Raw genomic sequence first — 25,705 nt, 5'->3', positions numbered from 1 at the left:
ACTGCAGTTAGTGTGTAGCTGGTTTTTTCTTTCATTTTTTAAAGATTTCACTCAAGCTGTAGCCCAGATTTCAGTCAAGCTATAGCCCAGCCCGCTGCTGAAATGCCTTGCATTCGATAATGGTGTGCGAGCGAAAGCATCCCATGTTAATGTGTCAAGAGAGATTAAAGCCTTGCGGTTTATTCTGCAGATTAGACTCCCAGCAGATGTTCCACGACTACTGCTTACATTCCCTTACATTCCCCAGTGGCTTATCCGTCAAAAACACCCCATGGTCTCCGGGATCCCTATAGCAATATAAAAGGGGGGGGGGGGGGGAGTGGTCAACTTGACATCAGTGTGTGGAAACTCACAGATGGACAGCAGTGTTTCTGTGTTAGAGGGCTCAACCCCCTCGGCCGACCCAAAGCACTGGGCAGTGCTCGATGTTTGGGGGTCACTCTGTGATTGGGGAGGGAACCCCAATGATTTCATTCAAAAAGCATGTTTGAACAGCAGTCATTTTCACACCTCCATCGGACCGAGCCACCTCTAAAACTTCCCAAGGCGAGTGATAAATGCCTGAGTGTTGTTGTCACTGTTGCGGCAGGTTGTGAAGACCCTCCATTTTTTTTCCTGCACTTCAGCAAGATGTCATTTTTACTGTCGTATGCAACTTGTCTTCCAAAATTATATTTGTCATGCAACTGTCAACCGCATTCTCCATTCTTTAAAGGAAGTGCTACAGCATTTTCAACCATACGGTCTATTTAAAAAAATGTATTAATCATCAAAACCCAGTACTGACCACACTTCCTGTATTTCTTAGCCCTTTAAGGTCAAAGATCGTTCTTGACTGAACATTCTAATGCTGATGTAACAATCGCTACTGGTATTTGAAAGCAATGGAGTTCTAGAACACCAAATTAGAATTTTGAAAATCATTCCAAAATTGTTACAAGAAGGGTACAGGTAATTCAAATGAAATGCCAGCCTATTATGTTTTGTACATATAAGGTGATTTTGTACTTCCCAGGCATTTCAATTTTTTAAAGAGACTTTGCTAATGGAAATGTGCAACTTTGTCTTGAGCTGAGCGTGTTGCTCTGACACAAAGAGATAACTTGAAACAAATATGCGGTTTTATTTCTTCTGTATTTTTGTCCGTTATCTGGGAATTGCCGGGCTGAGGCGCCTGTGCGGCGGTTTTGGTGACGGTTGCGATCGCCACGGTGACGGGTCACAGCTGGCGGGAGGAGATAGACCAGGCCCCTCGGCCCTCACAGACCGCTGTCCGTCAGCCGCCAAACTCAGGAAGTGATTCAGCAAGCGCAGGCTATTAGGGGAGCCGTTTAGGCTCATTCTCCCCTGAGCAAGACCCTGGGCTGTGCAGGGGAGGAAGAGTACGCGACAGCTGAGTGACACAAATCATCCGTCTGTCATTGGGCGTCAGCTACTGTCATCGGATTGGGCACTCGGGGTCTCGTTTTTATTATTATTATTTTTTAAGAATTCTTTTTGCAATTTTCCAGATCTGTGTCTGAAATATTTTAGAAGTATGACACTTGAAATACAGTTCCCAAAATGTAATATTTTATGTTATGCTCGACGCTGGTGTTCACATTATATTGGTGTTACTTGAGCCAGGGTCACCGTAGCGACGGCGGGGTCCGTGTCCTCAGGGCTGCCCGGTGGCGTGTTCTGCTGAGCGCTGACTCACAGCACAGTGACGCGGCCTCACGGTCTCACTGGCTGCTGACCACGCCCGTGCCTCCAACCCCGTGGCCTCACAGGCCAGTACGCAATCCTCCCCAGAGTCGGCCGGGGGGGGAGGTTTTAGTCAGCGGGGTTGAACCTCCTCGTTGCACAAGGGCGTCGACTCTTGTTGACCTGCTTTTGGGCAACTTCAGTCAGGCAGACAATTTGGCGGATATAAATTCTGATGTAAAGCAGGAAAGGGCAGTGCCTTCACACTAACTGAATTTGTTAGTAGTTTGAGATTTTAATCAAAATGTTTTTTGTTGATGTGCTAGGTTTCCAACGGGTCCTTTAATTCAGTAACTCAGGGTGTTAATTGGGCTTCACTGCCTCAGGAGTCAACATGTGCAGTGATCTGTGTGCAGCTCTTCACCTCCGTGATCTTCCAGAAGGCACAAGGGAAATGTCATTGTAAAATAAAGGGTTTTTATTGGAGTCACGCAATCACTGTATTTGTCAGAGTCTAAATTCCTTGGCAGCGTTAAAATTTGGGGACGGCCTTTTTACGGGTCTGTGTTCCAGCTAGTGACCCAGAAAATTGTTGTCTTTGTGGTCATCCCGAAATCTCGCACACATGCACATTGCGTCCCTGCACACAAAACACACACACACACACACACACACACACACACACACACATGCACTGTCGCCCAGAGATGTCAACATGGCCGGCACGTGGAGGCCGGTGTAATTCGCATAGGGCTGGCGGGTGACTGGCTGGTGTCCAGTTAGGGAGCGGTTGGGATGCGTCTGGAGAAAAATATTTGTGGTGGTCTGTTTGCCGCCGCCCAAGAAGTTTTGAGTTTGCAGCATTCTTATAAATGACTCACTTTTCCATGCATGAATCATGGGGCCTGGGAGGATTGGGGTTTGAGAACCTCCTTCTCTCCTCCCGCACTCTGCAGCCTCTATGGCAGGTGCACTGCAAACCGGCCCTCCAGGCCAGCAGTACTGCTGGTTTTCACTATTCCTCTCTAATCAGGGGCTGATTTAGGCCTGGGTCACCAGCTGAGCGGGGGGACCTCTGGCCCGGTCAGTGACATTAATCAATCAATTAAGTATCAGGTAGCAAAGAAGATCAGCAGCTCTACAGCACACGAGGGCCAGGTTTCAGTGCCTCTGCAGTGTTCATCGTCATAGGAGCGGGGTGGGGGGGGGGGTGGGGGGGCTTTCTGATTGGCCGGTTGGTTGGCTGTGGTTTCCTTCGCTCCTCTGTTGCAATTTTCCAAATAAACTGCAAGAGGAGGATTTTGAAATCCCAGTTTAGAATTAAAGTATCTCGAGTTGTTTTTTGAAAAAAAAAAAAAAAGGTTATACAGTGCGCTAAATGACCGTTGGATAAGGACTGTCTCATGCAGTGTCTGAAAGTGGGTGTCATGGGTTACGTGCAGATTTACTGGAGCACGCGACCGAGTGCGCGGCGTATCTGTGTCCCGCGTATTTGGCGAGCGACGAGACAAAGTGACGGATAGCCTTGCGTACTCCTTCGTGCCTCGGGTCTGTGTCGTTTAAGTACAGAGGGCTGGAACGGCTGTTCTATGTCCAGACCAGATATGGCGGCCAGATCTGTGCCAAGTTCTGCCTCAGAGTGCGAGCTCGAGATGGTGGAGTACTGGGAAACGGAGAGCTTTTTTTCGTGATAGTCACTCCGGCCCCAACCGGTCGTTAGCGACGCTCGTCTAGACTGCGAGATTTCCTTTCTGTCCGCGTAATTGATGGCAGCTTTGATCGCTTGCCGTGTCCTCTTTTTTTTCCTTGTGCCTCCGGACTCCTTCTCCCTATTCGTTAATGTCCTAATCTGATTTAATTTAGCCGATATATTTTCTGCTTATTTGGTTATTAATTATGATTTATTTATGATTTCCGCCACCGCCACTGCCACTGCAAGCATTATAAGCAGCAGTGCTGTTGTTGACCCTTGACATCGCTGGCGATTGCTCATCACCTCTGTGACAGCATTGACATTGTATACGCATAAAAAGACCAAAAAGTCAGCAGGATGAAGAACGGGGGCCAGCTGCGCACTGTAAGCGGAGTTACTCCTAATCAGCGGGCGCCTCAGCTTCGATTGTTCATTCACATATTTAAAAACGGCAAATTCGGCGATGTGGTGCGGCCCATTATTTCATGGTATTCTGGAAGATACTAGTCCAGATAAAAGCAAAGGAATGCGTGGCAGTGTGCTAATATGATGATGGCAGAAATGACTGCACTTGTTAAAAAGCTATATAAACAGGCTCTGAAATCAAACCTCGATGTCGGTTGCTTTCAAATGCTGCCAGGCATTGTATTTTTTTTCTTCTGAGGATCAAAGTCTGACAGATACCCACAGATAACACTCCACTGAACAGCCGTGAACTGTGAGGCCATGCATGCCTGGAGATATGTAAATATAAAATTTTGACCTGTTGGGCAAATACTGCCTTGCCTTGGTTGATTCCCAGTTTGTTTGGTCAGGAGTTGGTGGAGATGCAGATTGACCCATCATTCCTTGGACTGTGGTTGTGGTGGTCTGAAAATGTGACACCCGTTAAGGTTAGGCTTTACCCGTGGCTGTTAGGCTTTACTTTGCTGTGGTTACTCTTTGCATTTGATGCCACTGACACATTGGTTGCGGTGAGTGCTCTCAGTTTGGGGGCTGGTCTGGTGAGGCCATGTGGAGGTAGAACCCAACCACTCCTGGTTTAATGGTGGTAAGATATACGTTTGTGGAGGTAGAACCCAGCCCCTCCTGAAGATCAGGAACTGAACCAAGCAATGCGGCAGTGCTGGTTATCTCACCCTAAGCACTCTCCCCACACTCATTCCCTAACTCCTGCCCCCAACCAGCCCCCAGCCAGCCAGGTGAGAAAAGTAACCAGCTAGGGGTGTTGGTGGCAGGGATGCAAATTGTTCCAATGACATCATTTTTATGGCTTTGAGGGGGAAAAAAATTCTGAAAGTGCTGACTGGATTGCGCAGGTTAACATGTTCATCATGCTGTTCAGCTGTAGCCTAGAGCTAGACTTTTTCCCCCCTCGGTCCTGTGAAAACAGGTGTGCATGCGACCATTTAGGTGACAGCTGGCATTTGGGGAACTTGTTGCTCATGGTTCTCTAAAAGCTCTTCAGGGGTTCCAATTAGGTGTCCACAGTGTGTGGAAGTGTCCTGCTCCTCCTGCGACTCTGTGTCCCTGTGAGTCAGAAGAAGCAATAACATTGCGTGTTTTGGTGGAGAGCGTGGGCCTGCCTGCACCTTCCCAAACCAGGAGGTTTCAGGGATGAACACCACCACAGTTGGGCCTTCAAAATTGGGAGAAAATATTGGGTGAAATTAAAAAAAAAAAATAACAGTAAGTTAGGTGGGGGTTCTACTCTAGCTGTTTTCTGTCTACAGAAAGGAGTGAACTAGTCACGCTTTCAGAGGCACTGAACATTAAAGAGGAGATGGTGCATCCCAGTGGTTAGCTCAGTGCTGGCCTGCGTGAGCTGTTAATGGGGCTGCAGGCTATCATGAACACAGGCCAGGCTTGGAGGTAGGCCCCAGTTTTACGAGAAAGTGTATACTGTAATTAATGGGCCTTCCTCAGCTGCTGCAGCTAGTGGGTGAATTCCTGAGCACTTCTCTTTCTGTTTGGTGTGTGTGCATTTGCATGTCTGTGTGTGTGCGCACTTGCGTGTGTGTGTGTGTGTGTGTGTGTTTTGTGCGTTTGTGTGTGTTCTGGGTGTGTGTCTGTGTGTGTGTCTGTGTGTGTGTGTGTGTGTGTGTGTGTGTGTGTGTGTACGTGCGTGTGTGTGTCTGTGTGTGTGTGTGCTTGCGTGTGTGTGTGTCTGTGTGTGTGTGTGTGTGTGTGCGTGTCTGTGTGTGTGTGTGCTTGCGTGTGTGTGTGTCTGTGTGTGTGTGTACGTGCGTGTGTGTGTGTGTGTGTGTGTGTGTGTGTGTGTGTGTGCGTGTATGTGTGTGTGAGGCCTGTAGTTGAGGTACATCCCTGCAGCCCCCATGGCTTTCTGAGTGGAAAAAGCAACACTGCATCCTGCGTTGAGCACGTGCACATGCAGAGGATTTATGTGCTTCTGGCAGATTACTGTATGTGGCTCGGGAAAGCTGAGGTGCAGTAAGATGTATATTTTTTGGTAGAGGGTCAGGGTTCGGTTCTGATTTTGGATTTACTGCCGTGAAAATAATCATTTTGTCATATTCCCCTATTGCTGAAAATGATTTTGGAAGCTAGCTGTTTTTGCAGGACCATTTTAATCTGTTGGCAACATTTTACCCAAATGCCATCAAATGCTGCCATTGATGTTTGAGATATTGTTCAAGGGCGTGAGCAATTACTTTTGGACAGTTGCAAAGTAACACTGTTTGTCTGGTAACATGTTGCGTTGTTCATATTTCCTGTAAAGTCTTGCCTCCAAGACTACGAATCCCATGAGGCAGTGTGTACTGCTGAAGGGTCCGAATATAAGCAGAACGCATCCCTCAACAAGTGGGAGACAGAATGATTTGTGCTATACCCCAGGGCTGATGCTTGGACTCTGGGCCAGATACATCACAATATCACACAGTCACAATATCTGCAGCGGATTTACTGAGTGGCTGCAGTGGGTTTAAATGGCCATTAGAATGTGATTTGTGGTGCTTAGGTCTGCTGCTTTATAGTTTTGATGCGTAGTTCAGTCTGTTCATGGATACGTACACCTGAGAACAATGTGCTAAAATAGGGTGGATTTTGAAAATTAAATTTATGAATTCTGTTAAGACTCACACTATTGACTTGTTGCATGTGGCACTTTAAAATGTACCATTTGCAGGATCGAGTGAGTGCAGGAGTTGACTAGGAAATTGTTCAGAGGTCTGGTCTTAACCTCTAATGACGAGGTGTCGTTACTTTGGGAATCAGTCTGCTGGTGAGTGAGATAATTGGTTGGTCAGTTAAATGTACATGTATACTGCCATTTTTAGGGCAAGCAGTTGCAGCCAAAATATCGAAAGCATTATTGGCCGTGGTTTAACAATCTGAGATATATTTTATTATATTTCTGAAAAGGCAGAAGAAATTCTTTTTGTATGGCACGATGAGAGGACTGAGAGGCATTTAAATTAGCAAGTGCACTTGACTAAAATTATTTTTATCTGGACGCCACACATTTCCTGTGTTCTGTTTTTGAAATGCTCAGCTAAACCATGTGAGCTGTCAAGACACCAAATGTGATGATTTGTACAGTATGTTCATTCTGTATGTCCCTTGACAAACACTTGGCTGCCATCATGTCTAATTTCTTGTGACTTATGTTTTTAATTTTTCTGAGCTACATTCACTTGAGTTAAATGTATTGCACTTTAAGTAGTTTGGGGGAAAAGTTTAAAACCAGCTTCCTCTCACGCATTCTCTTTTCAAACTTGTTTATTTAGCTAAGCTTATCGGAAAGAAAAGCAGAACTGTTTAAATAAGGACACAGACGTCTGAAATCTCCTGAGTATGAGTGCCACTTGTGCTTTCTGCGTTTCAACTGCTGGACATAAGCTCTCTAATCAATGAAGGTTCTGAGGCCTAAAACAAGAACACCCTCATGGTGTAGTGTGTTTGATACAAGTTAAAAGACAATACATGCTAAAAGAAAAATAATTTTCAAAATCTTGCACTTTTGCTCTGCACAAACATTTGTGTGAGTAATTTGTTTTGTGGAAAGGTCTGGTTCAGTGTTTGCAACAGGACTGACATCAAGCAAATCATCATGTCTTTTAGCAGGAATTGTGTACATGTAACCCTCTCTGAAAGTACAAGCTTGCCATGCTGTTTGGTGGCTTGCAGTACATTGTAACTGAACTCCTCTGCTAAATCAAGAGAATATTGAGTTTTTGGATGGCATGTTGTGTAACTACAAACCAGAGAGAAAATCGATACAATACTGTGCGTTCAAACGCTGTGGTTTAGTTTGTTGCAGGTGTCTGGAACTCGTAGTCTAGTATTAGTCGGGATTATTTCACAGCTGCACCCTACGAAAGGCTGTTTGTGCGGGAGATTTTTTTTGGGACAAACGCTCGTGATTACCATGTTTTCCTCCTGCTCTGCTGCTTGCACCAATAGGATGGCAGCAGCTGCTCCTGAGGCGTCTGCGTTTTGTCAGAGGCTCGCGATGTTTCGTGCGAGTTGGGATTTGCCGTTTCTTGGTTTCTCCGCATGACTGTGTGATGACTGCCTGTTGGATGGCTGACAGCTGATAATCTTCCATTCATATAGCCCTTGAGTATAAAAGTTGATCATTCTGACGATCATGCATTATTATTATATCATTGTCATCTGGAAAACAGCTGTTGTCCATGTTGTCAATGACTTGTGTGCGGGAGGGACACTGTGACTGCGAGGGCTGATGTGGATTGAAGTCAGCCAGGGTTGCCTCAGGTCTCTGCTGCGTTAGCTTCTCCCAGCCCTGAGCCAGGCACCCACACGCTACCAGCTGTTGTCCGTGAGAAATTAGCCTCTACTTCAGTAAGTTCAGTCTCATCTGTTGTGCCCTTTGGCCTGTAGTGTGCAGAGTTGTCGCTGGCTCTCCTGTAGTACTGTGTGGACTGTGGGGTGTGACATTGTCACTGGCTATCCTGCAGTAGTACCTGACTTGTAGCATGTAAAGTAGTGACTGGCTTTCCTGTAGTACTTTGTGGCCTATTGGATGTAAAATAGTCTCAGGCTGTTTTGAAGTACTGTTTGACCTGTAGTGGGTGAAATAGCCACTGGCTCACAGGTGACTGTTTGTTCTGGATTGCACCTTGTATGGGTCCGGTGACAAAGTTGTGCCTTGAGACGCATAATTTGGGTTCTCAGATTTTAACGAGGGCATAAATGGGACAAAAGGTTTTGTAAGTTTTTATCCTTAAGATTTATGAATGAATGAATGTTGAGGGAGTTGTGAAGTTGCACTGAATCTTTCTAGCCGACTGTAGCAGTCAGGCCCGTTCTTATTGTGTAAAGATAAGACTGTATCTACCGGATTCCAGCTCATTGCGTTCTAGCAGCGCTCTTAGGTAATTGTTGTAAGACTGCAAGTCCCTCCCAGTTCTGTAGCTATAAATATAGAAGTCCCTTGGAGTTTGTTTAGATGTAAATAAAATTGCACGGGACTATTACTGCAGAGATGTTATCAAGGCCTTGGAATGCTTGAAATGTTCAGAGATATAGACATCAGATCTGGGAATGGGTTTCCGCTGGGGGGGTGGGGGTGGGGGAGTGGGTGGGGCGAGGGGGCTAACAGTGGCAGGGCAGGGGCGGGGCTAACAGTGACTAGGCAGGGGTGGGAAGTGGCCCGGGGGCTATTGTTGCCCTAATCATCGTGTCACAAGGTGTGTCTGTGTGTGTCTGTCTATGTGTATTGTGCGTGGCACTGCATGAATACATGTGTGTGCGTATGTGTGTTCACAAATGTGAGCACACGTGTATGTGTGCTTGTGCGTCAGTGTCTATGTGCGTCTGGGTGTCTATGTGTATCTACATGTGTCTGTCTGTGTGCGCATGTGTGTGTGCTTATATATGTGTGTGTGTGTGTGTGTGTGTGTATGTGAGTGGGGGGGGGTGGGTCAGGGGAAGGAGGGGGAGTGGAGGGTCATTATCCACAGACCCAAGGTTGACCCTGTATGCCATCTCTGTCCATGCTGATCTTTCCAGTCGGTGATTTAAAGTGCTGCCAAATTTAGCAGCTGACACGCCCACAAGCATGAGCGCAGTGCATGCAGCTGACACGCCCAAAGGTGCAGTGCATGCAGCTGACACGTCCAAAGGCGCAGTGCATGCAGCTGACACGCCCAAAGGCGCAGTGCATGCAGTTGACACGCCCAAAGGTGCAGTGCATGCAGCTGACACGCCCAAAGGTGCAGTGCATGCAGCTGACACACCCAAAGGCGCAGTGCATGCTGCTGACACGCCCACATGCACAAGTGCAGTGCATGCAGTTGACACGTCAACATGCACAATTGCAGTGCATGCAGCTGACACGCCCAAAGGCGCAGTGCATGCAGCTGACATGCCCACATGCACAAGTGCAGTGCATGCAGCTGACACGCCCAAAGGTGCAGTGCATGCAGCTGACACGCCCACATGCACAAGTGCAGTGCATGCAGCTGACACGCCCACATGCACAATTGCAGTGCATGCAGTTGACACGCCCAAAAGTGCAGTGCATGCAGCTGACACGCCCACACGCGCAGTACGTGCAGAACTTGTCTCAGCAGTGTAGAATACTGTGAAACTTGCCGGAAACTAAACTTCTCTCACCTTTTGTGCAAAGAAAGAAAAAAAGAACTTCCTTTCCTAATGTGCTGTAGCATTTGCTAAATGTCAGAACACTTGTCAAAAAAATATATTTTTTAAAATCCTTTGATAATTTTGAATTTATTTCAGAGGTCATAACCTGCAAGGCTTTTTAACAGTGTTTTGACACTTAATGCTTGAGTCACAGCAGTATTACTAATTTTCCACTGTCATTGATACTCCTGCTGGGACGTCCCCTAATAGGCATGAGATCAGGCTTTCTGACTGAGGACATCGCATATCAGACCCGTGGGATACTTATCAATCTGGCTTGGGCTGTTCTCTGTGAAAACAGCTTAGGATCGTTTCCATTAAAATTTAGCTAGTTCAGGAAATTAATTGAAATAAAATTCATGAATTTGCTTGGAGATTTTCATTGATTTAGTGAATTTTGTTTTGGCTGGTTTCCTAAATTGACTGAATTGAAATGGGATTGACTCTCAACTCTAGTGGACAGTGGCAACTGTTATCCCACGTCATGTGACCTCTGGACTGAAACAGGAGCGGAAACCCATACTTGATGTTGACTCGTATGTCCAGACTTTCTGGATGAACACCAGGAGATCATTTTAACGGGGCATATCCTCTTCGCATCCCATAATATGAAGGTTACCCGCAGCCCGGCAACCAACCCAGAGCGGTTATGGCAGTCCTTTTTGTTTGGGGCTTACGCAATCTGACAGAATTGCGCTCGACCCGTCCATTTAAGTCGTAGCCCCCTGCTCCCCCCCCCCCCCTCCAAAATAAACACTTTCTGGCAGGTTTCCTCCGCGGCGTAGTCGCGCGGCGCGCTGATTTGCCCCATTAGCGGCTTCCATGCCGCAGGGCTTCATTTGGCACAGGAGCTGTGGAGCACCCCAGCGCCTGCAGAGATACAGTTACCATCGCCCCCCCCCCCCTTACCCGTCCTGCTTCCTGTGACCGAGAGAGGAAGGCCTCTTACCGAACCACCCCCCCCCCTTTCAGCTTGGGTACTGTCACCCCTGACACAGGATCCCAGGAGTGAATGCTTTAACTTGGGCCGAACCCCTTGGGAAGGCTTGAGCTTCTGCAGAGTTGGCACTGTGACATCAGAAGGCTTGTGGCTGAAACGCGTCAGTTAGTGGACTAAAAGCCTTGCATTTTCTTTTCTTTCTTTTTTTTTTTTTTTTACTTTCCCCCACAGCCGTCAGGAAAAAAAGTTGAGTTGTTTCTGCTGCTACCTTGATAGGGGGGAAGTTCTTTAACTGCACCACAAAGATAATATTTCTGTCACTGTTCAAAATCTTACCTCAAAAAAAAAAAAAAAAAAAAAGTGGTCTTTGAGGTCAGTGGGGCACTTTGTTCACTGTGGTACAAGTGATAAACTCCCTTTAGGGACATTGAACTGTACGAGGTATTTCATATTTCCTTTTTGTAATTTGCTGTCCATCACCATGGTTTCCTTTGGACATGCATATAAGAAGCCCTGATGTTACATTTGAACATATAACTTAGCAGTAACCCATGTGGTGGTATGCTCTGTGTTGTTTCATATCTGTATCGGCTCAAAAATATCCCAGTATTTTTTTAAGCAAAGCTAAAAAAAAAAATGTAGCTACTATTAGGTCGTATCAAATAATAAGTTTTTTTTGGCTGATTAAAAAAATGTATTATGTCATTCTGCTAAAATGCCTGTATTTATTTGTTCTTTTAACAGTGCAAAAAAAAAAATGTTGTGTATTTGCCTGACTTAAGAGTCTCTGAGCTGATGTCGTGCATTTTCCAAAATGGGGAGTTTCATTGCTGTGCTGCTGTCACAGATCAATCCAAATTCAAATACTTTATTTAATCCCCAAAAGGTTCCATTCCAACAGCCAATCCTGGAATAATAAAATATTCTGTGGGTGAAGGACGTTCATGAGTTATATTAAAAAAGGCTCAGGGGAGCCACAGCATTAATCTCTGAGCTGTAAAAACAAGACTATCTATTCAGTGAGCATTTGCATGGTGGAAATAATTCTTTATTTAGTAACTGCAGTGAAAAGTTCAGGTTTAGTCTAACTCTTGCAGTCTTCATGAGTCCAAGAGTGCTGAAATATATTCTTGATGTTACCCTGCACAATTTACTGTACATTGCTCTGCCTTCGAAGCCAGTAGAAAATGCAATGCTTTGCAGGCTCTGACTGTAAAAGTGAGTCAGTTGTTAATTCCTCGCCCGGGTATTTAGGTTCACTTTCTAATTAGAATTCTCGGTTCTTGCTCTGACTCAATCCGGCGCCTGTTCTGTACGCGAAGCGGATTTTGACGGTTTTTACGCAGAGCTGGGGTCAGCAGACGTCCAGGTCATCCTGCAAGCGTTTCCTGTGAGGGGGTCTCACGAGGGTGGGAAATCCAAACTCCCTTTCTGCCCTCCATCCGTCCGGCTCGGGGACCCGCCGAGCACCTGCGCCGTTATGTCGTAGACAGGAAACAGGAAGTGACATTGGTATGGCATCTCACAGATTCTCCCGACCCACCAGATAATCAGCTCCGTGTTCTTAACGCTGAAAGTTCTGTTCCCCTGTGTTTGAAGCCAAAACATTCCAATTTAATGCTCTCGTGATCTCATGACTCTCACCCAATGCATGCTGGGATACGCTCCAGCACTCCCTGTAGTCCTGACCAGGATAAGCTGGTATAGATAATGGATGGATATATGGATGATCTCATGAATATTAATTACAGCGCATGGCCAAGCTCTATGGCAATGGCTGATCTGTAATGCAATATGCAGTAGCAGTGGAAACCCCTACAGTTAGGGGACAGAAGGAAAGTAGGTTGCGACTATCTGGTGAATCTTTAGAATCTGTGGTGCAGGGCTCTACAGTGCTCTCGTGTGTGGAGCATTTGCTCTTGACAATTAATGTGTGGTATCTGGAAAACTAATTTAGGTTCATCTACTAATTGGGATGCATGAGTGTGCTCCTAAATCTTTGAACTTTGGAGCACATGTGCTCCTTGGGGGTGGGGGAATGTTAGCGTAGAGCCCTGTGGTGGCCTGCCTCCTGTCTTATCTGGCGCTGAACTGTGCGTCTGCGGAGGGTGTCGAGCGGTGTTGCTAGGGAATGGCTTGTGCCAGACTGTGGTTTCGGCTGTTACTCAAAGCGAGGATGTTCTTTCTGAGAAGGTCTCTGGCTGGAAACGGCGATGATCCATGCACCGCCCTCGTACCTGCACATGTGCAGACCGCTCTCGCGTCCACCGTTTGACAGTTGTGACTGAATACGGAGTCACTCTGTATTCAGAACGCCTCTCAGTGTGACTCCGAATTTGGAAGGAACGCCCAGGGTTGCTGGATGGTACGGTCATAATGGTGTATTCGTAAGAAGCAGTGGGTTGCAGGTTCAAATCCAAGTTGGGGAAACAAACCTAACCCTTGACTCAACCAGAACTGCCCCAATGGACACCCAGCTGTCTAAACTGATAATAGTAAATGTTTAAAAAACATGCACCATGTCTGCTCAGTCAACATGCACCATGTATGCTCAGTCAACATGCACCATGCCTGCTCAGTCAACATGCACCATGCCTGCTCAGTCAACATGCATCATGCCTGCTCAGTCAACATGCACCATGCCTGCTCAGTCAACATGCACCATGCCTGCTCAGTCAACATGCATCATGCCTGCTCAGTCAACATGCATCATGTCTGCTCAGTCAACATGCACCATGATGTGCTCGTGTCACCAACGCCTAAACCGTTATGGCAGTCGAAAAAGGCGCTAAGAAAACGCAGCGATGCTGTCAGCGTTGTGTGAAAGCGCTCTTGCTCTCTACACGTTAGGGGAGAGGGGGGGCGGGGGGGAAGGCCGGCTGTAATTACGGCTCCCTTTGGACACTTCCTCTTCTCCGCTGGCTCGGGGTGGGTCACAGAGCACCCGCAGTGTACAAGCTCTACGTCTGAGCTCCAGCGGGATCTGCGCTCTGACGCGGCGAGGCCGACAGGAAGTGCGACCGAAGCGGCGGGGTAAGCGGTGAGCAGCGCCGAGCCAAACCGACGTTACTCTTACTCTGAACTTTAGACTGAAAAACGTTAGGGCCGTGCTGTTATTTCTGCTTGTGGCCGCTGCAAGCTGCCATACCAATGTCACTTCCTTTATGGCTGATTGTCATATGCCTGTATGTACATTTCTGACTGTGGGGGGCGATAAATGATTGGATTCCGGCGGGAAGTTATCCACATTTCAAGTGAACACAAAGCTCTCAAATAGTGTGACAGTTAGCTTTCTTGTGAGCATTTTCTGTGTTGTGTTCCACACGTAGAGTTGAATAAACCAGGAGTAAAAAGTAGCAAGCATGACTTTAAATATCACTCTTGATATGCAATCTTTGTGTTTTGTTTTTTATTTATGTTTTTTTTATAAACTGGACAAGCCCTCCCTTCCTTCTCCGCGAACTCTTAATTGCACAGGATGTGGAGACCCCGGCCGGGGGGGAGAGTCGCGCTCTCTCTCTCTCTCTGTGCTCTCTGTCTCTCTCCAGATGGCAAAAATTCCCTTTTATGGCATTCGAGAGCTGTTGAAACAGGAAATGACATCACCGCACGCCGAGGCGGAGCGCCGAAAGAGCGTAGCCGCTACTATTCGCTGGCATTCCAGGCCTGGTGACTCGCTGCTGGCCGGGAAAAGAGTCCCGCCACTTAAATCACCTCGACCCCAAACGAAAATAGCGCCGCGCTGCAATCGGAGATGTTATTTCATCTGCGATATATACCGGCTGATTGGCCCGAACCAAAATAAATAGTTTGCCTCTCACCGTTTCAGAGTTGTGCTGTGCGATGTAGGGAAAGTAAACAGGCAGGTCTCCAAACTTGCTTAAAAGCTGAGGAGGTAGTTTAAGGATAGGAGACTATCACTAGGAAGGACTCATTAAGCAGATGGGCCAGTGTGTGTGTGTCTGTGTTTGTGTACAGGGTTAGGGTTAGAATTCCTGTGTGTGTGTTGTTTTTATGCACACGTTTGTATTTGTGCACATGCTTGTGCACGCGTGTCTGGATCCGTGTGTATGTGTTTGTGCGTCACTCTCGGGGTCTGGTCGTACGCATATGGAGCCGGTTACGTAGACGCAGTCCCTCCCTGCCGGAACCAGCTGTGGAAGAATCTCCTCTAGCAGGCTGAGCTGGGGGGGGGGGGGGCGGTGATCCAGGCCAGGTTTCCCAGCATCCCTTCCAGCTCTGTGGAGTGCACACTTCGCACTATACAAAGTTTTCAGCCTTTATAAGGAGACTCTAGCATTGACTCACGCAGTGACTTTAGGCCCGTCTGTATTTGACTTTTCTTTTTTTTTTAAACATACTCACAGAATCTGCAGGAAATATCTTCAGCTGACAGGCCAGTGAGTCACTGAAGCATATTGATGGCAGCTTGCTATTTTACAGCTTCTGCAGGCGTAGCATGGTGTGAAAAATAGAGCCATTTGTAATGTTGACTGACTGACAGATGTTCGACAAATAATGGAAAATTGCTATTTAATTTCGGTTTAATTTCTGTTGACCTTAAATGGTCTTTCGTGGCAGAGAAATGTATGTGTGTATTTCAGGCAGCAATCGCAAAATAGAATTTAATATGTATATTTTTTCCAGTAATGCGAGACCTAGGCTTGCCTCTGGATGGTTACATTAAGTAAAAGGACATTTCAATCTGGAGAAACTTTTATTTATTTATTTGCTTATTAAAACAAAATCAGTTTCAGAGTGTTGCCATCTGTGTTCGGCTGTGGGTGATGTTGTGTGTGAATGAAACGCTCTGGGAGTAGCCTCGGTGCCCGTGCGTCCGATGCAAACGGGTGAGCGAGAACTTAAAGCGCGTCTGTCCTGCCGCTCTTCAAGCGGTCGTAGACCGTGGCCGTTTCACTGTCACAGCGAGTGTTAACAGCGTTCTGCTCAGAAGCAGGACTCGAGCTGCAGGATATACACTCGATCCAGAGCAGCAGCAGTGGTGCTGATGCCGATCGGGCCTCGGTGGGGGGGGGGGGGGGCGGGGGGGGTTTTGGGGGGGTGGGAACGCTACTGGTCTGCGACTCTCTTCAAACGGTGCATTTAACACGCTTGTGAGAGAATCCGAGCCACTGCTAGATAATGGCCCTGCGTTGGGGAAGATAAGTGGGGTCACGTCGTGAAGCATAGCTTGCGGGTTGAGGTGCGATTCTCCATTTAGTGCATTCACTGCCTAATCTTTACTTTTTGTTCCATTACTATGGGAACTTATGCGGGCGTGTGGGGGGGGGGCGCATGTGGGGGGGATTTATCTCTGATTGAAATGTGTTTGTAATGATCAACTTTTGGGGCACAAAGTTTTGCCATCGCTGAGCAGGTAGTGCGTTTCCCATTTCCAATAAGGTAATTGATGAAATATGATGTGTATGTCATATATGATTTAAACCTTAAAAAATGATTTAACCTGTGTGTTTTTCTCACTAGTACTTGCAGCCAAATCCTTTTGTTGTATAGGACAGTTTTTGCGTTGCGTATAAGACACGCGTGCACACGTAAACACGCACTCACAGGCACACACACATACTCGCACACACTCACACACTGTCTGCCTAGATTAACCATTGGAAAATTGGTGGCTGTGTTGCTCTATCAGTTTCTGCACACAAGGTTGGAGATCTGCCCAGCACACAGGCACAACAAGACTTATCATACTGTCTGCTGTTTGCAACGCTGAGTACTAATCAGCAATCTGCTAATAAAGAACATTCTGCTGTCTCAAACGTTACAGGTGAAAACTGAAACCCCTCGATTCACCACACCACATCAATACAATTTCTTATAATAGAGATTTTATCTGATGAAGACGGCAAAAATGTTGCATTCTTAACTTGAATAAGGCTTTTTTTTTTCTAGAAGAGTGATACGTCTCCTTTCAACTCTTCCTGGTGCAGTCTTTTTGTGGCAGAAGCTTGGCTTTACCTTCTTGCAGAACAAATTCTGCCAAATATATATCACAGTATATTCTTGCTGCGTAGTCATTCTCTTTAGTTTTACCACAACATTATCTCTTATGAACTGCACTGCCAGAACAGCACATTGCTAGTAGGCCTATATAATGTAACTGTCACTTCAAACTGCTGAAAAGGCACCACGTATATATGCATTCCAGTGCCGGGCAGTGCTTTCTGTGACCTGGAGTTAGCCAGACGTTTGTCTTTTCCAGTCCGGAGAGACTGAGGAGTAGATGGTCGTTTTGCGGGAATAATGAACCCTGCTGTCAGGATGAAGCACAGCCGCTTTTGAACAAGCGGTCGTACTGTTTCTCTGAAAAACAGCCTGCTCCCAGCTGGTGGCTAATACGAGCAGTATGAGTGCATGAGTGCTGTTATTGAAATGTGCGTGAATAATGCTTGTGGGCATGAAGCAAGTGTCTGGCTTTATCTAGCGTTCTTCTTTTTTATCTTGTTTTGTTCTTGTTCAGGTTCAGTGTGCTTGTATTGTGTAGGCCAAAACAAGAGCATGTCATATAAATAACTGATGAGTTGCGTATATCAGTAATGATCCTGTTCCTACAGAAATGCAAAGGTATTTTTTACATTACATTACATTTATTTGGCAGACGCTTTTATCCAAAGCCACGTACAATAAGTGCATACCAAAGGTCATTTGAACAACTATAAAACACTGGTCCGATAAGGTGCTATACTCATTTTGTAGTTATTCATAGCCATGAACACATTAAGGCCAGTTCACACAGTGAACATTACTCTGACCTAACCTATGCCACGTCAAACTAGGAGGCATTTTTTTAAATCCCGGGTTTTTGTGTATATGTGGCATTTAGTCGTCCTGACTCTAAGTGTTTAGGTTTTTCTTTTAGAAACTGCATTTGTTCAGATCACTGTATGAGATGTTTGGTCATGGCTGGAACAGTGCTCGTTTGGTCATGGCTGGAACAGTGCTCGTTTGGTCATGGCTGGAACAGTGCTCGTTTGGTTATGGCTGGAACAGTGCCTGTTTGGTCAGGATTGTAATCTTAAACATCTTTTATCCAGGAGTCCAGTGAGGAGACCCCCGAACGTGACATTACGCTGGGAGGACATCTCCCATTGACACAAGTTTCCATCAGGTATGGTTCCCTCTGCTCTATTCTAGTAATAATGATAATGATGATGATGATGTATTTTAGTTTTGACATGTTTTTCTGATTGAAAAATGAGTAGTGATTGCTTGCTAATTGCTCAGCGTCATATGTACCGCCTGAAAGTGAAAACCCAGAGAAAAAGCAGCAGGGCTGTCCTTGAAAGGCTCTGCATGTTTGCTTCCTGTTTGGTCAAAGTCCTAGTGTGACCCCGTTTGAGTGAAGTCCACAGAACTTTCTAGCGTGCGGATACAAAGCACAGGCAGGGGGAAAAAGCAGAGCGTGACATCACCGGATGGCTGGGAGAGCCGCAGGCCGTGATTGGCGATGGCGGCGGATTTAACCGGAGCGATCGGTGCGCACACAGGGTCGGTTATCTGTTTTCGGCAGGCTGAGCGGTACGCTGTCTTACAGGACGGGATGGCCAATGCACACCTGACCTCATCATTCCCACTAGCACGTGCAGTCCAGGGCTTTGGTGTCCTGAAGCTAATATTGTTCATTAATGTGCTCCTCTATGGCCCACTCGTTATGAACAGTTAGATTAAGAAACTAATAGGAAAAGCAAAATAAATATTTTAATGTCAAGAAAGCACAAGATTGACTTTAGTACAGCTGAGCGCGCTGCACGGCTATGACATTTGCCAGGTAAGTTGGTGCTCAGAGTGTGAAATCTGGACACAGTGTGCTAATCCAGTCCAGTTGGGTCCTGCTCTCCCACAGGGAGTTCACACTTAAGTGCTCTTTGTCTTCCACGTTTGAGGAGCTGATTGGCTGAGCGTTGAGTGCTTGGTGCAAAGTGGAGGCAAACAGCTGTCTCAAGCAAGAACCTGTGGAAACATGTCGGAAAACCAAAAAACCAGCACCGCCTTCCGTTCCGATCGGTGTCCCCTTCAACAACTGCCTGCCTTTTCTCTCGTTATGGGTGTTGAGTTGCTCATTTTGCAATATTTTGGACATGGGAAGGGCAGGACAGTGGAGTTTGTGGAAGGGTGGGGGAGGGGGGTGTCCTCTCATTGTTCCCTTGCTTTTGATTGGCCACTCCCCTGTGAGTTCCCCAAACACGTAACGTCCCTTCCTGTTCGGTGGAGAAATCCGTCACGCGAAGACATCACAAAAGCAGGCCCGGTCGAACAGCAAAGCAAAGGTCGCCGCGAGGACGCGCTGGGCGGCACGTTCTGGAACGTGTTTACTCTGGGCTTTTGAGTAATCCACTCTGACAGGGTACAGGATTTCCAAAAGGTGCTTTTAATCCTTTGATTAGGCTGAGAAAAGCATTTACACAGGGTGACAGGTGTCTGACTACTGTGAGACATGAACCAAATATCCGACATACATCCACATATGTGACTGTATAAGTCCACCGAAGGGTCATGCAGAATTCAGTCAAGGTCTGCTGAATAGTTTTTCTCCCACCCTTGCCTAAGCACCTCTCACTGTTACGACCAATCCTGACAAATATCGGCACAGTCCTCCCGTTCCATTTGCAGTGACACGATGACTTTATGTTCTGATCCAGAGTTTTCTCTCCTGAGATATTTTATGGTAAATCTCTCCATTTTTGTGTACAGTTACCCTTGAAAGGGGCTCGTTTGAACTCAGAATTTCCCTCTCCGTGTATCGCTGGACAGTCGGCTTCAGTGTCCAAGACATTGTTAAAATAATATGGCCGTGAGTGTGGCTCACTTGTTGGACTCATAACCTTACGGTACGGAGCCTGATCAGGCGAGCGCTCGGATGTGGGAGGAGCTCCGAAGCAGCCGTCAGGTTCGTCTTGCGATGAGTCACGGTCTCGTGTACGTGATCTCTCATGGGAAACAGGAAACCGTCTCGCACACTCTGACTTTGCAGATGCACTGTGAGTGTCTGGGTTGAGACCACACAATACCAGAGGAATTCATATTTTTAAAAATATTTTAAAGAATATTAAAATTCTTTTTACAAATATTTTAAAGAATACAAGCTGTTCTGAATGTGCTTTCATTCAGCATGCGCTGAGATCACCATAAATACCGAAAACATGGGGATTCACAGTGGGAATTTATAATGCATGTAATTGCAGTTTTATTTGTGAGAGCTGCTGCTAACAGGAATGCTAATGAACTGCGTCATATTGGGGAGCGATTATCCTCCTCCCTTATCCAGCGAACAAATTATCCAGCGTATCAGCTCCTTTGGCTCTTTTCTTCCTCTGCTTTTTACTTCAGTCCATGTTCCGGGTTTTACTCAGTGCAGTTGTCCAGCTAACTCAGTAATCCTGGGGGGGTATTTCACAAAGCAAGATTGCTGAGTTAGTTGGATATCTGCACTGAGTAAAAACCAGAACAGCTATTTTTACTTCAGTCCATGTTCCAGATTTGGACAACAATGCATATACAATTGGATTAATTTATGAGCATCGCAGCATGCACTGGGTCATGTGCGTAAATGCTGGACAAGCCTGGTTGCCGATAAGTGTGGCTTGCGTGGTTACAAGGGGAGACCTTTTGGGGAGCTTTTGGCTGGAGTTTCAGCCACTGAGCAGCTCAGTGCCCTGCTGTCGCACAATAACGTCGCATTAGGTGACATCAACATGGAGGTCAGAGAGAAAGACACGATCAGCAGTGGGCAGAGGCTCACACATTTCAGGACTCAGATGTCATTTCAGACTGAGATGTCCGGGCAGCAATGCAAAGCAAAAAGCCCTACAGGTGAGAAACTACAGGCCTGTCAGCTGCAAAGACGGTGGCAGCACCATTAAAAAATATTGTGGCCCAGCACCCTATTAAGCGACTCTGTGGTGAAGCCTTGCAGTTTATCTATTTATTTATTTTTTGCTCGCGGCTGTCCGATGGCATGATTGGACGTACAGGGCGCTGTCAGTGCCGTAGTGAAGCCATGGGCTGGGCTGGCAGTTGTTTACTGTGGCCTGGCTAACAGGCGTGTGGAGATCACCGCGTGTGGAGATCACCGCGTGTGGAGATCACCGCGTGTGAGGCGCGGGAAAGCGGAACGCCTTTTCAGCCTGCCGCCGAAGAGAGTAAAAATAGCGGCGACACGACACGGACGCCACCCCCAATCCCCCCCCCCCCCCCACACACCGTGTGCCTGCGAAACGGCCCTCGTGTCGGTCCGAAACAGCGCCCGTGTTCCGTTCTGGATTTTCCATTCCATTTCATTGGGGTTCGTGCTTTCTTGCGCTCTTTTTTCTCGGAACTTTGCGTTGTAAGAACGTTTTTGTGTGCCTGCTTTCGTCGAGAGCTTTCTGCAGGAGGGCGGACGCATTCACTGAGCGGGGCCTGAGGTCGCTGACCCCCCCCCCCCACCCCTCCCCCTGGAGCAGGATCCTTCCTTTTCCGGGCCGGCGCAAGGCCAGCGCTGGGCCTATTTATACCCCCCCCCCCCCCCCCCCCCCCTGCACAGCCGCTCATTGTCTCCAGGGACTGGGGGGGAGGGAGGGGGAAGGAAAAGCCAGTGCATCTTTAAAACATATCAGTGCTCCTCCACCCGCAAGGACCGATAAGCGAACCCGAGACCGTAGTAACGATCGCTGCCAACCGTGTTTTTGGAAGAGGCGCGGTTGTACGCACGTTCCCCCTTTTTCCCCAAAGGGCTCCGTGTGGCGCAGGAGAGAGGAGTCGGGGGGGGGGGACAGCAAGCGCTAATCTTACAGAGGAATACGCATGCAAAACTTAGCTTTGTAGGGGTGTAAAACACCCCCATTTGTGAGGGTATTATAATTGCGTGGCTGTGGATTAACGCATATGCAGCAAACTGATAGACCGTGTTACACATTCTCATTAAGATTTAATTGCAGATTCTCTGCTTAAATGAACTCTGCTGGATTTTTACTTTTTTAGACATGCCTTGAGGTATTTCTCTTAGTAAAGTCATTCTTTTTGATGTCAGCCAGAGGCGATGTTATTATCTTGCATTTATGACATCAGTGGGTGATTTGATAACTTGGAAAATTAGATGGTACCATTTAATTGGATTAATTTTTCAGAAAGTTAAAATTTTAAAAAGCCGCATGGGCAAGAGATCTGGTTGGCTGTAGATTTTGTTCATGAGGCAGCAGCTGTGTTGCTGACGTAATGCAGTCATTTCTTTGTGCGTCCTTCCAAGCATTTCCCTGGTTTTTGTTTTGTTTGGGGAAAACAATTGTAGGTGTTCCTGAAGGCTCAGCAGAGCTTCCCAGAAGCATGTCTAATCTTTTTGCCATGTCCAGGATGATAGTGGCCAGAGAGATGTTGAATTTTAAAAAGCCGTTATTCCAACGTGTGCGGGATCATTTACTGACTGAGTATATCATACGCCAGCGCAAGCTAATAAAGAAAACACAGTTCTACATGCATGCTTAAATTTGTAAACACAGTGAAACATTTCTTTAAACATATTTCAGTATCACTGAAGCAACGGACTTCACCCCACATACGTCAGTTCCGACTTCTCTTCCTCACTAGCATAGCAACCAGCCACCTGTTTTCTGTCTTATTTTGAACTCTTCAATATTACTTCAGTTAATTTGTAAAGATGCAAACATATTTGTGTAAAATCATCATCCAGGGAGGAGAGGGCAGAATGGGCAAGAGAGAGAGAGAGAGAGGGAGAGGGAGAGGGAGAGGGAGAGAGGAGTTTCCCTTTGGGTGCAGGAAGGAAGAGTGACATTGGTGACACTGGAGCTGGGACTGAAATGAATCGTTCAAAAAGACTTCCGCTCTTAGTCTGAACTTCTCTACCGCTGACCACACAAGCCCGAAGGGTATTCCCGTAAATTACTGTGAACCAAAGACTTCAGCAGACATGAAATTAAAACAGACATCACAAAGCGGAACTAGATCTAATCTGAAAGGAAGTTTGGAAGTTTTTGATATTGAACTTGAATAAATGAAAATGAAAGTAACTGCAATATGTTAGCCCGGTGTATATTTTTGGACAGGAACTTCACCCAGCTGTCCAAAGACAAGCCTTAAACCAAAGCTTTATGTATAAAACATTATTATTGTTCTGGTATCGTCTATTAATCCTATAGTAAACCACATTGCTCTTAATGCAAGAGGGAGGATTCTTTAGTTTTGTTTTCTATTGGTTATTGACTTGTTGAGCAGTTCACCTGTCTTCCAAATTTAGCTTAATCACAGGCAAATTTAACCATGTCCACTGCTTTCATTCTGCTCATTCAAGGCAGACCCCTGAGTGAACCCTGCTTATTTGCCATTTTAAAATAAGATATCCAGCCAAGCTGGGTTAGCGGTCAGCTGGGTGGAAGTTTGGTTGTGAATGCATGAGCAACGTAAACGACTATTTAGCACATGCTCATGTCCATAACAAATGAAACAGCCCTGCGTAAAATCCATGTATACAGTTGGACATTTACTGAAGCCATCCCCCTTTCGGGAATCAAACCTGCAAACTCTCAGTTAAAAGCAAAGTTCCCTAATCATTGTACTGCACTACCTCAATATCAGAGTGCTTCGATATAAGAACCTTTTGAATGCTTTTTTGCATTTTTAGTTTTGTTTTGTTTTTGTTTTGAATTAAATACTAGTTTTCAGTGTTTTCCTGAGAAAGCTAGTATTTAATTCAAAACAGGCAAAAAACAAAAACAAAAAAAGCATTGAAAACATTTAGTTGTAATGGGTAGGATCACAGATACATGTATTGATTGGATGCACACAGATCAGTGTAGAGCAGATTGGGCAATTGATCTCCTTGCGCTTTCTTATCAGTGCACCTCCTCCTGAGTACATGGAATGCTGGAATGCGATCCTGTGTGATGCGGAAAGCAAATCCAGTGTATTGATCCACCCTGCCTCAGCCCCACGCTAGTACAACATATGACTGCTGTGAGTCAGTCCTTAAGTCACAGTCCTCGTGTCGTTTAAAACGTGTATCCTCTCCAGACCTGGGTCAAATACGTGTTTGTTTTGGATTCAAGTACTTTTCTACGCTTGACTGATCTTGTCTGGTGTATTGGAACCAATGAAATACTCTCAAAAACTGCAAGCCCCGCCTTCTGGTCCTATTGGCTGGCTCAGTTACACCAGGCAAGATCAGTAGAGCACAGAAAAGTATTTGAATCCAAAACAACTGCATATCTGACCCATGTCTGATCCCCTCCTGCGTGCGTCTGCACGTGCTCAGAGAAGGCCACGGTTGTGAGCGGCCCGGCGGGTGTCGGCAGAAGAATGTCCTGAGGAATTTCTCCCGCCGAGATTCGGGGGAGAAAGCCCCCGCGTTAACGCGTCGCGCCGGGTGAGCGATGGGCAGAGCGGCGGTTTGGCGTTAGCCGTGCGGTTCTGCGCGCCGCACGCTGTTATATGGGCGTCAGTGTAGTGTAATGGGTAAGGAGCTGGCCTTGTAACCTAAAGGTCACAGGTTTGATTCCCGGTTAGGACACTGCCGTTGTGCCCTTGAGCAAGGTACTTAACCTGAATTGCTTCAGTATATATCCGGCTGTATAAATGGATGCAATGCAAATGCTATGTAAAAAAGTTGTGTAAGTCGCTCTGCATAAGAGCGTCTGCTAAATGCCTGTAATGTAATATTTTGGCTGCAGTTTTGCTGTGCCCTGGAAGTTAATCACTCTGATATACATCTCTGCTCCTGGGTCAGGCTGTAGTGCTTTCGGAAGGTTTTCTCATAGCTCCGCGGGCCCTCTTTGCGATCTCAGTATTTGTCCTCCTCGGGCTGTTGGAAATCTTTCATTAACTTTATTTAATTGGGGTTCACTCAACTCGGAAATTTCGCAACCTCTCCGTCTCCCAAGAGCTGAACAGTCGAATTTCAAATGACCAGATTTCCTTCTTTATGTGGCATTTGGAAGCGTAGTGTTGCTCTTGTAACCTTTTGGGGTGGGTGGGGGGTTTCCTTTGAGGAACGGTATGTTAAAAACTTGTGCAGTTTTTCGATAACTGGGTAATCTCAGCAGGCGATGAAATGCAGGCTCTGGGGTGTTTGTCATACTGAAATTTTGCCAAAGTGGGAGAGGGAGACATCAAACAAAATATGAGTGGGAATGGGGCAAGTGAAAAAGTGTGGAATGCAGTATTTTTATTATTCATTGTTTTGTCGCATGTGATGTTCATAATGTCATAAACATATCAGGTGGGATGAAAACTTATGGTCAAGAGCTTCATCCCGGATAGACTGCCATCTAACTGTGAACACAAACACGTACACATGCGTGTAAGTGCTTGCACACACACACATACATGCCCACAAACTCACATGCTCAACAAATAAGTCCACATACACACAAACGCAAATGCCTACATTACTCTTGCAAACACATACTGTACACACACCCACATGCAGAAACACACCTCTAGGCACAAGCACGCATGCATGGTCATGTACACAAATACACATACGCCACACGTCCACGTTTATATCCATCTTCCTCATTGAAATGGCCAGAACTCCTCCTTTGTGTGATTAATGGGGGTGTTTATTGGTCTATCCCGATGAGAGGTTGGTACATAGCCCCAGGATTTGAGAAAAAAAAGATTCTTCATTTTTTGGGGCAGGTTGATACAGGATCTGGATTTCAAAATGCTGTTTGAATAAAAGACGCTGTGAACCTGATGTTCACCTATACTGGAAGAAGCTGTGCATTTTATTAAAAGCTGTG

At 46.3% G+C, this 25,705-nt stretch overlaps 1 protein-coding gene across 3 annotated transcripts in view; it reads left to right on the top strand.

Moving 5' to 3' along the window:
- tln1 (talin 1) overlaps window positions 1-25,705 on the top strand; it is a 116,379-nt gene that overhangs the window by 16,180 nt on the left and 74,494 nt on the right. For 2 of the 3 annotated variants that reach the window (XM_035392076.1, XM_035392078.1), the window contains exon 2: window positions 18,008-18,081. The gene's annotated coding sequence lies outside the window, so the exon portion shown is untranslated. Of the gene's footprint in view, window positions 1-13,893; window positions 13,986-18,007; window positions 18,082-25,705 lie in introns of those variants that run through there. The other variant, XM_035392077.1, reaches the window with a different exon arrangement.

This window comes from Anguilla anguilla, chromosome 14, assembly GCF_013347855.1.
Source record: "Anguilla anguilla isolate fAngAng1 chromosome 14, fAngAng1.pri, whole genome shotgun sequence".
In the NCBI taxonomy this organism is placed as follows: Eukaryota; Metazoa; Chordata; class Actinopteri; order Anguilliformes; family Anguillidae; genus Anguilla; species Anguilla anguilla.
This window is presented reverse-complemented; position numbering and strand designations above follow the sequence as displayed.